Here is a 12,878-nt window from a genome sequence, read left to right on the forward strand (position 1 = left end):
TCTGGTGGTGTGAACAGGTTCCTACAGACTTGTTCAATGTGCAAGTGGCCCATGTGTTTCTGGTTCTATAATTGTTCTCTTGTTTCTACAAGACTGGGGAGTCCACCACTCCTCTGTGGGTCATTTGCATTTAAGCTGTTCCATCCTGCATGTCCACATGGATAGTCCTTCTCTGAACCCTGCTTATACAGGTACTATACCGATGATCAGGTTTTAAATACATCAGATAGGGATTCTATACATTAGTTAGGACTGCTCTATAAGGGTATACCTTGACGATTTGGTGGAGCAGCTTAGTATACATTTTTTTGCAAAAAACGTATCAACTAAATACCCTGTTTTCTTTACATCTTTTGACTAGCACTTGCTGATTACTGTGATTTTTTTTTTTTTTTTACAACAGAGTATTTTTGACCTCACTGTGCTCTTTTGTGTCTTCAAGTTTTCTGGTGGTGTGAACAGGTTCCTACAGACTTGTTCAATGTGCAAGTGGCCCATGTGTTTCTGGTTCTATAATTGTTCTCTTGTTTCTACAAGACTGGGGAGTCCACCACTCCTCTGTGGGTCATTTGCATTTAAGCTGTTCCATCCTGCATGTCCACATGGATAGTCCTTCTCTGAACCCTGCTTATACAGGTACTATACCGATGATCAGGTTTTAAATACATCAGATAGGGATTCTATACATTAGTTAGGACTGCTCTATAAGGGTATACCTTGACGATTTGGTGAAGCAGCTTAGTATACATTTTTTTGCAAAAAAACGTATCAACTAAATACCCTGTTTTCTTTACATCTTTTGACTAGCACTTGCTGATTACTGTGATCTTTTTTTTTTTTTTTACAACAGAGTATTTTTGACCTCACTGTGCTCTTTTGTGTCTTCATTGTTCCACCATATGCAGCTCTCCAGTCCAGCTCACCCTACAAGAGACTCTCGTTAGGAAAAGGAAGTACTCATCCTCACATCCGCGTACACAGGGTTTGAACGCCCACATTGCTAGACTAATCTCATTAGAGATGATGCCCTACCGGTTGGTTGAAAGCAAAGCTTTCAAAGCCCTGATGGCCTACGCAGTACCACACTATGACCTACTCAGTCAACACTTCTTTGCGAGAAAAGCCATCCCAGCCCTCCACCAGCATGTCAAAGACCGCATTGTCCATGCACTCAGGCAATCAGTCAGTAGAAAGGTGCACCTCACAACAGATGCATGGACCAGTAGGCATGGCCAGGGACGTTACGTGTCCATCACGGCGCACTAGGTTAATGTGGTGGATGCAGGGTCCACAGGGGACAGCCATAGTGGGACAGTTTTGCCTAGCCCATGGTCTAGGAAACAGTTGGCAGTAGGCGTTCGACACTCCTCCTCCTCCTCCTCCTCCAGAAGCAAAAGCTCACCCACAGAGCGCAGTTGCCCTACCACTCCATCCGCAGCTGCCAGTGTTGCACACGAGGTGTCCCATTATCGAACAGCTAGTGGTAAGCGTCAGCAGGCTGTGTTGGAAATGAAGTGTTTGGGTGACAACAGACACACCGCAGAAGTTCTGGCTGAGTTCTTGCAGCAAGAAACTCATTCATGGCTGGGCAGTGTACATCTTGAGGCAGGCAAGGTAGTCAGTGATAACGGAAGGAATTTTATGGCTGCCATAGCCCTTTCAGAACTGAAACACATACCTTGCCTGGCTCACACCTTGAACCTGGTGGTGCAGTGCTTCCTGAAAAGTTATCCGGGGTTACCAGCCCAGCTCCTGAAGGTGCGAAGACTTTGATCGCACATCCGCCGGTTGCCCGTACACTCCAGCCGTATGCAGAAGCATCAGCGATCATTGAAGCTTCCCCAGCACCGCCTAATAATCGACGTTGCAACAAGGTGGAACTCCACACTGCACATGCTTCAGAGGCTGTGCGAACAGAGGCGTGCTGTAATGTATTTGTGGGAGGATACACATACATGGGCAGGCAGTTGGATGGCAGACATGGAGTTGTCAGGTGTGCAGTGGTCGAAGCTACAAGACCTCTGTCAAGTCCTTCAGTGTTTTGAGGAATGCACATGGCTGGTAAGTGCAGATGACGCCATCCTAAGCATGAGCATCCCACTAATGCGTCTGCTGATGCAAAGTTTGACGCACATTAAGGAGCAGGCGTCTGCAGCTGAGGAGGAAGGAAGCCTTGATGACAGTCAGTCATTGTCTGCTCAGGGAACTCTCCTGGACGAGGTGGCAGATGAAGAGGAGGAGGAGGAGGAGGAGGATGGGGATGAATATTTATGGGAGGAGGAAGCTTCTCAGGGGCAATAGAAACTGGTGGCATTGCAAGGTCAGGTGCAGGGTTTTTGCGGGAGACAAGTGATGTTGATTTGCCAGAAAGTGCTCCTCAACCCAGCACAAGCAGTGATTTGACACCTGGCTACCAAACAAGCAACTCTTGTAGACCGTTTGATTCAGGCATTCCCAGCACACAGTGGCGGTGATGGTTCTCACACGAGCTGCAGGGGGCAACATGGCAGAGATGTTAGAGGTGCACAAATCAGAAGTGGCATTGGACAGAAGGGTTTTATGACCAGGTTGTGGAGTGATGTTGCAATGACCGCAGACATGACAGGTACTGCTGCATCAATTCAAAGTGACAGGAGACAACATTTGTCCAGTATGGTTACGAACTATTTTTCCTCCCTTATCGATGCTCTCCCTCACACGTCATTCCCCTTTGATTACTGGGCATCTAAAATAGACACCTGGCCTGAATTGGCAGAATATGAATTACAGGAGCTTGCCCAGCTGCTAGTGTGCTATCAGAAAGAGTATTCAGTGCTGCTGGTTCAATACTGACCGAAAAAAGGACTCGTCTGGCTACCCAAAATGTTGATGATCTAACCTTCAATAAAATGATCCAATCATGGATTTCTAATTATTTTGCCCCACCTTCCCCTGCTGACACGTAGCTTTCCTGTAAAAAGGTCTTTCTTTTGGCCTCCTCTTACTGACTGCTCCAATTCCTCCATTTGCAGCTGCTGAATGTTCACCATAGCCCATTTTTACACCTCCCTATTTGGGCTGACTCCCCCAATGGGGCCGTGGTCACCACTTGGCGCAAGCACCCGTGCGAGTGCTGTTTGCCTGGACAGGTGGGTGTGCCCACTTTTGGCTGACGGCACTGGCATAGGATCCCACATAGTACAATGAAGTGTCTCTGGCGGTGTTGGTGCACACCCAACGTCAGACACACCATTGTAATATGAGGGGCCCTGGGCCAGTACCGCCGCCCACGAGAGAGTGTTCCCCTCCAGCTCAAACAGTGCTCTACCACTTGCAAAACTTACCTCTCACTGCTCCACTACTGTTTAGTCTGTGCTGTTAAATCCTTCAATGGCACTGCTAATACAAATTTGTTGAAATGATAGATGATAAAGTATAAAGTATAAGTAAAAATATACAGGTGCTCTGCCCTCCATTTAGACCTGTGAATACTCTGCGCAGACTACCACTGTCTGCTACTCAGCAGAGGAACCCACCCCTGTTCCTAGCTTTGCCACCTGTTTATTTAGGAACATTTTTTTTGCAGACATTTAGCCCACTTTACTATTTTGGCCAACTTACTATGTCAGCCACTTCTTCCATTTGTCCTCCACCAAACAAAGCAGTGCCGCCAGTTTACTCCTGTTACCAGTTTAGAACAGCATAGAGCCTACTTTTTTATTTTAGGCCTAGTAAGTCTGCGCCACTCCTTGCAATCGTTCTCCGCTGACCAAACCAATGCTGCCTGTGTACCCCTGTAACCTATTGTAAACTGCATTGAGCCTACTTTTTTATTTTAGGCCTAGTAAGTCTGCGCCACTCCTTGCAATCATCCTCCGCTGATCAAACCAATGCAGCCTGTGTACCCCTGTAACCCATTTTAAACTGCATAGAGCCTACTTTTTTATTTGATGCATGTAGGATAGCTGCGGAGACACCATCACGTGTTTCTCAACGCAGTGATCCAGAACACTGCCCCCATCCCTTATGGGAAATATGCAAATGCATGTAGGATAGCTGCGGAGACACCATCATGTGTTTCTCAATGCAAGCAGTGAATAGCCAGACCTTTCCCCGGGAAGGAACAACCATGGGAAGGGCAGCATCCAATAAAGGAAAACATCCAATACAGGAAAACCACCTATGCCAAGCATGGTATCCATCCACAGACAGCTGTTTCGGGGTGTTTGCCCCTCATCAGTGTGGAGTAGGAATCTGGCTATTAGGAGCAGTGCCTAGTAAAAGGCTTATTTCCCATAAGGAAGGGAAGGTCTGGCTATTCACTGCTTGCATTGAGAAACACGTGATGGTGTCTCCGCAGCTATCCTACATGCATTTGCATATTTCCCATAAGGGATGGGGGCAGTGTTCTGGATCACTGCGTTGAGAAACACGTGATGGTGTCTCCGCGGTGTTGGATGTTTTGGTCTCCCCGAGGCCAATCATCTGTTCTTTCACAGCCTTTTACTAGGCACTGCTCCTAATAGCCAGATTCCTACTCCACACTGATGAGGGGCAAACACCCCGAAACAGCTGTCTGTGGATGGATACCATGCTTGGCATAGGTGGTTTTCCTGTATTGGATGTTTTCCTTTATTGGATGCTGCCCTTCCCGTGGTTGTTCCTTCCCGGGGAAAGGTCTGGCTATTCACTGCTTGCGTTGAGAAACACGTGATGGTGTCTCCGCAGCTATCCTACATGCATTTGCATATTTCCCATAAGGGATGGGGGCAGTGTTCTGGATCACTGCGTTGAGAAACACGTGATGTGTCTCCGCGGTGTTGGATGTTTTGGTCTCCCCGAGGCCAATCATCTGTTCTTTCACAGCCTTTTACTAGGCACTGCTCCTAATAGCCAGATTCCTACTCCACACTGATGAGGGGCAAACACCCCGAAACAGCTGTCTGTGGATGGATACCATGCTTGGCATAGGTGGTTTTCCTGTATTGGATGTTTTCCTTTATTGGATGCTGCCCTTCCCGTGGTTGTTCCTTCCCGGGGAAAGGTCTGGCTATTCACTGCTTGCGTTGAGAAACACGTGATGGTGTCTCCGCAGCTATCCTACATGCATTTGCATATTTCCCATAAGGGATGGGGGCAGTGTTCTGGATCACTGCGTTGAGAAACACGTGATGGTGTCTCCGCGGTGTTGGATGTTTTGGTCTCCCCGAGGCCAATCATCTGTTCTTTCACAGCCTTTTACTAGGCACTGCTCCTAATAGCCAGATTCCTACTCCACACTGATGAGGGGCAAACACCCCGAAACAGCTGTCTGTGGATGGATACCATGCTTGGCATAGGTGGTTTTCCTGTATTGGATGTTTTCCTTTATTGGATGCTGCCCTTCCCGTGGTTGTTCCTTCCCGGGGAAAGGTCTGGCTATTCACTGCTTGCGTTGAGAAACACGTGATGGTGTCTCCGCAGCTATCCTACATGCATTTGCATATTTCCCATAAGGGATGGGGGCAGTGTTCTGGATCACTGCGTTGAGAAACACGTGATGGTGTCTCCGCGGTGTTGGATGTTTTGGTCTCCCCGAGGCCAATCATCTGTTCTTTCACTACTTTTTTATTTTAGGCCTAGTAAGTCTGCGCCACTCCTTGCAATTGTCCTCCGCTGACCAAACCAATGCTGCCTGTGTACCCCTGTAACCCATTTTAAGCTGCATAGAGCCTACTTTTTTATTTTAGGCCTAGTAAGTCTGCGTCACACCTTGCAATCGTCCTCCGCTAACCAAACCAATGCTTCCTGTGTACCCCTGTAACCCATTTTAAACTGCATTGAGCCTACTTTTTATTTTAGGCCTAGTAAGTCTGCGCCACTCCTTGCAATCCTCCGCTGACCAAACCAATGCTTCCTGTGTACCCCTGTAACCCATTTTAAACTGCATTGAGTCTACTTTTTTATTTTAGGCCTAGTAAGTCTGTCTGCACCACTCCTTGCAATCGTCCTCCGCTGACCAAACCAATGCTTCCTGTGTACCCCTGTAACCCATTTTAAACTGCATAGAGCCTACTTTTTATTTTAGGCCTAGTAAGTCTGCACCACTCCTTGCAATCGTCCTCCGCTGACCAAACCAATGCTGCCTCTGTACCCCTGTAACCCATTTTAAACTGCATTGAGCCTACTTTTTTTATTTTAGGCCTAGTAAGTCTGCACCAGTCCTTGCAATTGTCCTCCGCTGACCAAACCAATGCTGCCTGTGTACCCCTGTTACCTATTTTAAACTGCATTGAGCCTACTTTTTTATTTTAGGCCTACTACCTGTGTCTGTCTGCGCCACTCAATACAGCTGTCCTCCACTGTACAAAGCTGATCTTCAATCTTCAGGCTTTCGGCCTATATTTAGAATATGAAAATGCATTTGGCCTACTAGTTTGGTTGGGCCTACTAATGGTGTCTGCCGCTCCTTGGTGTTCTCCTCCACTGAACAAAGCTGAGCTTCAATCTTCAGGCTTTTGGCCTATATTTAGAATATGAAAATGCATTTGGCCTACTAGTTTGGTTGGGCCTACTAACGGTGTCTGCCGCTCCTTGGTGTTCTCCACCACTGAACAAAGCTGAGCTTCAATCTTCAGGCTTTCGGCCTATATTTAGAATATGAAAATGCATTTGGCCTACTTGTTTGGTTGGGCCTACTAATGGTGTCTGCCGCTCCTTGGTGTTCTCCTCCACTGAACAAAGCTGAGCTTCAATCTTCAGGCTTTCGGCCTATATTTAGAATATGAAAATGCATTTGGCCTACTTGTTTGGTTGGGCCTACTAATGGTGTCTGCCGCTCCTTGGTGTTCTACTTCACTGAACAAAGCTGAGCTTCAATCTTCAGGCTTCGGCCTATATTTAGAATATGAAAATGCATTTGGCCTATTATGTTTGGTTGGGCCTACTAATGGTGTCTGCCGCTCCTTGCTTTTCTCCTCCACTGAACAAAGCTGAGCTTCAATCTTCAGGCTTTCGGCCTATATTTAGAATATGAAAATGCATTTGGCCTACTTGTTTGGTTGGGCCTACTAATGGTGTCTGCCGCTCCTTGGTGTTCTCCTCCACTGAACAAAGCTGAGCTTCAATCTTCAGGCTTTCGGCCTATATTTAGAATATGAAAATGCATTTGGCCTACTAGTTTGGTTGGGCCTAGTAACGGTGTCTGCCGCTCCTTGGTGTTCTCCACCACTGAACAAAACTGAGCTTCAATCTTCAGGCTTTCGGCCTATATTTAGAATATGAAAATGCATTTGGCCTACTTGTTTGGTTGGGCCTACTAATGGTGTCTGCCGCTCTTTGGTGTTCTCCTCCACTGAACAAAGCTGAGCTTCAATCTTCAGGCTTTCGGCCTATATTTAGAATATGAAAATGCATTTGGCCTACTTGTTTGGTTGGGCCTACTAATGGTGTCTGCCGCTCCTTGGTGTTCTCCTTCACTGAACAAAGCTGAGCTTCAATCTTCAGGCTTCGGCCTATATTTAGAATATGAAAATGCATTTGGCCTACTTGTTTGGTTGGGCCTACTAATGGTGTCTGCCGCTCCTTGCTTTTCTCCTCCACTGAACAAAGCTGAGCTTCAATCTTCAGGCTTTCGGCCTATATTTAGAATATGAAAATGCATTTAACCTACTAGTTTGGTTTGGCCTACTAACGGTGTCTGCCACTCCTTGCTTTTCTCCTCCACTGTACAAAGCAGTGCCGCCTGTTTACTCCTGTTACCAATTTTGAACTTCATTTGGCCCACTTTATTATTTGGGCCTACTAACTGTGTATGCCACTCATTACAGTTGTCCTCCACTGAACAAAGCAATGCCGCCTGGCTAGTCCTGTTACCAATTTTGAACTGCATTTAGCCTAGTTACTTATTTGGGCCTACTCACTGTGTCAGCCTCTCATTACAGTTGTCCTCCACTGAACAAAGCAATGCCACCTGGTTAGTCCTGTTACAAATTGTGAACTGCATTTAGCCCACTTTATTATTTGGGCCTATATCTGTGTTTCCTCCTCATCCTGCCCATTGCCCAGCCAGTGCTAGATGAGTCTGCTGGTACATTGACCCAGACCACTACATTCCCCTTGCACTCTACACAGCCAGAATCTGACCCTGCTGAAAGTCAGGTTCCCCTTCCCACATACTATACCACCTTACACGGGGACAAAGAGGAAGGTGCAGATGAAAATGCAGGTTCCTTCATCAGGGGGGTGGCATACTCGTTGGCAACGTCACTGGCACAGGGCCCCTCATAGTATGCAAAAGTGTCTCTGCCGGTGGGAGGCGCCCCCGCCGTCAAACACACCACCGTACTTTGAGGGGCCCTGTGCCAGTGCCAATGCGAACGAGTGTGCCCCCCTGCTTGCTCAGGATCACAGCACTTGCAATGTTGAAATACTTACCTCTCCCTGCTCCACCGCCGTGACGTAGTCCGCGTTTCCTGGGCCCACAAAAAACTTGAGCCAGCCCTACCCCCCACAACTTTAGCCAAATGACCCCCAATTTTCAATGCCTAACTATTATTATAAGGTAAATTAAGATTGACAAGCTTAAGTAACAAGAATGGATGTTTTTGGCATTAAAATCCACTCACTGCCGACTTTGCTTCCCCATTGACTTGCATTGGGTTTCGTGTTTCAGTCGGATCCCCGACTTTTCGCAATAATCGGCCGATTTCACCCGACCTGACTTTGAGAAAGTCGGGTTTCGCGAAACCCGACTTGATCCTAAAAAAGTAAAAGTCGCTCAACTCTAGTTATTAGTATGTGTATTACATTAAATAAATTACATTAATTTTTCATATAATTAAATTAATTATTTTAATTTTCTATTTTAGTGTTATGTTTCTTCTTGTTGGTTATATATATTCTGATCTTGCTCACATTTATCTGCGGTTTTGTAAATTGGTAATACAACTGTCTACCTTACAAAGTGGGCATTTTGTAAAAGATATTTGAGCCTTTTTAATTGCATACTTGTAGTTATTTTAGTAGTCCAATATTAGACCCATATATGAAGTATCATCAAAATATCCACTCAACTCTAGTTCCATGGTTTTTTTTTTATCATTTTTGATTAACAGAATAACTTTTCCATTTTTTATATATAATGGGTCCAGTTGACTTATAAAGGTGTATTTCTGGTCTATGTTTCAGTTATATTATTTTGATGTCAAAAAATATTTTTGCTTACCATCAAAAATTCTGGAACTCTATGAAAATTGGGGCTGCATATGTTAACAATGCTTAATTCTGCCAGTATAGAGGTAGTAAATAGAGATGAACAAATTGTTTTTTGTGTTTAATATTTTGGGATTTGCTAACCATGGTGAATTCCATTTGCTATTTAATCCACCAGTTAATTTTTTGCTTAAGATTAAACCAGCCAGCAAAGGATCACATGATCTTGGTAGCATGTGGGAATGTTTCCCCAAAATGCTTTGCAGTTATAACATTATATTATATATTAAAACCAATCAGGAACGACTATAATATATTGTAATAAAAGTAGAGGCAGGGAATGCAGCAGCCATTTTGGTGTGAACCTGGAAAGCGAAAGAACATCTCAGCATACAGTTCTGCAATGAACAATTAACAAATTCTACAGTTAGCATGTGTGACAGGACAGAAGTAAAGGAGAGTTACCAGTTTACCTATATAGGTTGAGATCACATTGACATACTATGGCTGTCTTTGAAAAGGGTTATATACAGTTCTGCGAGACATGGAATAATCTTTTTATAGCAATTGAATTGCTTGTGAGTGATTAACAGTGAATCAATTCACTGAACCTGCAAATTTGAATTTGAAAGATTTGCTCATATCTAGTCGTAAAGAAATATTACAAAGATGCTAGATTAAACATCTGGTGATTCACACTTGATGTCATTATTGAAAGGTGTATTAGGATTGAAATAAGCCAATAAACTATATATATATATTTTTCTTTTAACAAAATGTATCTACTTGCAAGAGCTGAGCTGAATATATTAATGAAATAAACAACCAAATAAAGCTGATAATTTACATGAAATGTTAGCTCGATTCTCTTGCAGAATCAATATTAACAGAACTGGAAACAAAGGATAATATAAGAAGAGGATTTATCAGCACCAAGTAGATCTTTTATTCAATAATAATCATCCATGTGTTCCGCTTTCCTATTTCCTGCTCTTGGTTATGTCCTTTATAATTCCAATCCTTTGAGAACAGAAATGACACCAAGTAAGTCAATGCATGATATATTTTAATGGCAATCAATGTGATGAAATATTAAAGGTCCATTGCTAAATTAGCTGTCTAATGTACCTTTTATAACAAGAATGGAAGTACAATTTACCATTTTAAATCTAGTCATTGTTCGCAATAGTAATATATTCAGTACTGGGACATTAACATCACAGATATAGGAAGCTAAGGTTGGGTAATGTTTTAGGTCATTTGCATTCAATAAGCAGGATTATTACTACTTTCATATAGAAGATACTTTTAAATATGTTAAATATGCATACAAATAATATACATGGGGCAATTAGCATTTGCATTATGGAATTTATAAAATTATAGTATGCTAGAGTTGGAAGGAGCCTCACTAAACCATCTCAGACAAATGTCTGTCCAGCCTCTGTTTGAAGACTTCCATTGAAGGATATCTCACCACCTCTCATGGCAGCCTGTTCCACTCATTGATCACCCTCAATGTCAAAAAGTTTTTTCTAATATCTAATCTGTATCTTTTGTCTTTCTGTTTCAATTCATTGCTCCTCGTTTTTCCATGTGCAAATTAAAATAAGGATGATCCTTCTACAATGTGACATCCCTTTGGATGTTTGTAGACAGTTATTAAGTCTCCTCTCAGCCTTCTTTTTTTTATATACATTCCTAGATCTTTTAACCCTTCCTCTTAGGGCATAATTTGCAGACGGCTCACCAACCTGGAAGCTCTTCTTTGAACTTGCCCCAGTGTTTAGATTTTTTTTTAATTTGATTCCTAGAACACATTAAATATATTACCGGACACAATATTCCAAATATACTCTTCTTCCTCAACCTACTACTTGCCAACTTTGGACACATCATACCAGGAGAGCAATCATTATAGAAGGACATTTTAGTCAGAAGAATGGAGGGATCAAGGTGTAGAGAAAGACCAGCAACCAGGTAGCTTGATCAAGATAATGGCAGATAAAATACTGGTGGACCTATGTAGACTTGCACAAGTTTGATCTTCCTACATATCATTCATTTATCAAGCTGCCATTGATCAAGATCAAGCAAAAGACTGCTTAAAGATATATATATATATATATTTATTTTATATATACACTAAATGGTGTCCCGAATCTAACGCATCAGGTATTCTAGAATATGTATGTATGTATGTATATAGCAGCCAAATAATATATAGCACAGGCCACGTAGTATATAGGAGTACTACGTGGCCTGTGCTATATACTATGTGGCTGCTATATACATACTGTGGAATAACTGATGCATTAATACAGGCCACGCAGTATAACACAGTCCACACAGTATATAGCAGCCACACAGTATATACAGGCCACGTAGTATATAACACTGGCCACGTAATATATAACACAACCGACGTAATTTATAGCACAGGCCATGACTACTCCGCACAGCTGGGGCCACCGTACACATAGATCACTATGCCCGAGCCCGGCCACAAACCTTGTAATTAAAATAAAAAATAGTTATATACTCACCCGCCGGGGTTCAGTGAAGCTGTGCCAATGTGCGCTCGGCTGCCGCCATCTTTCGTTCCCAGAATGCATTGCGAAATTACCCAGAAGACTTAGCGGTCTCGTGAGACCACTAAGTCTTCTGGGTAATTTCGCAATGCATCTCTGGGAACGGAAGCTGGTGGCAGGCGCGAGTGCACCGTCGGACGACGGAAGGTGAGAATAGCAGGTTTTTTGTTTTTTTTATTATTTTTAACATTAGATCTTTTTACTATTAATGCTGCATAGGCACCATCAATAGTAAAAGTTGGGGACACACAGGGTTAATAGCAGCGTTAATGGAGTGCGTTACTCGCGGCATAATGCGGTCCATTAATGCTGGCATTAACCCTGTGTGAGCAGTGACTGGACGGGAGTATGGAGCGTGCGCCGGGCACTGACTGGACGGAAGTAGGGAGGGACTAATTCTCGGCCTGACTTTGCCCATCGCTGATTGGTCACGGCAGCCAGGTCAGGCAGGTGGCGAGACCAATCAGCGATGTGGGATTTCCATTACAGACAGACAGACAGAAAGACGGAAGTACCCCTTAGACAATTCCATAGTAGAGATATATATATATATATATATATATATATATATATATATATATATATATATATATATATATATATATATATATATATATATATATATATATATATGGGATTCCTTTCTCGATCAATATCAGGGTATAAGATAGGCTTGTATCTTCTTTCAACTTTGAAAGTATAAAACTATTATGTTAAACAAGAATACAGTGACTTGCAAAAGTATTCACCCCCTGGCATTTTTTGGTGTTTTGCTAGCTCACAACTTTGAATTTCACAGTTTTTTTTTAGGGTTTTCATGAGTTTTTGTAAATAACATGCCTACAACTGTAATCATTTGGTTTTCTTTTTATTGTGAAGAAAACAACTGATAGGACTAAATAACTGAAAACTTCAACTATCCACCCCCCTAAATTTATTACTTTTGTGGCTATTACAGCTCCAAATCGGTTTGGTTAAGTCTCTGTGTTTCATTTCACATCTTGCCACTAGTTTTTTTTTCTTAAAGCACTCGAGTATTGTTGCTTTAGCAGTATGCTTTGGGTCATTGTCTTATTGGAAGGTGAACCTCTGTCCCAGTTTCAAATCACTGACAGT

Source organism: Ranitomeya variabilis, chromosome 2, assembly GCF_051348905.1.
Source record: "Ranitomeya variabilis isolate aRanVar5 chromosome 2, aRanVar5.hap1, whole genome shotgun sequence".
Classification (NCBI taxonomy): Eukaryota; Metazoa; Chordata; class Amphibia; order Anura; family Dendrobatidae; genus Ranitomeya; species Ranitomeya variabilis.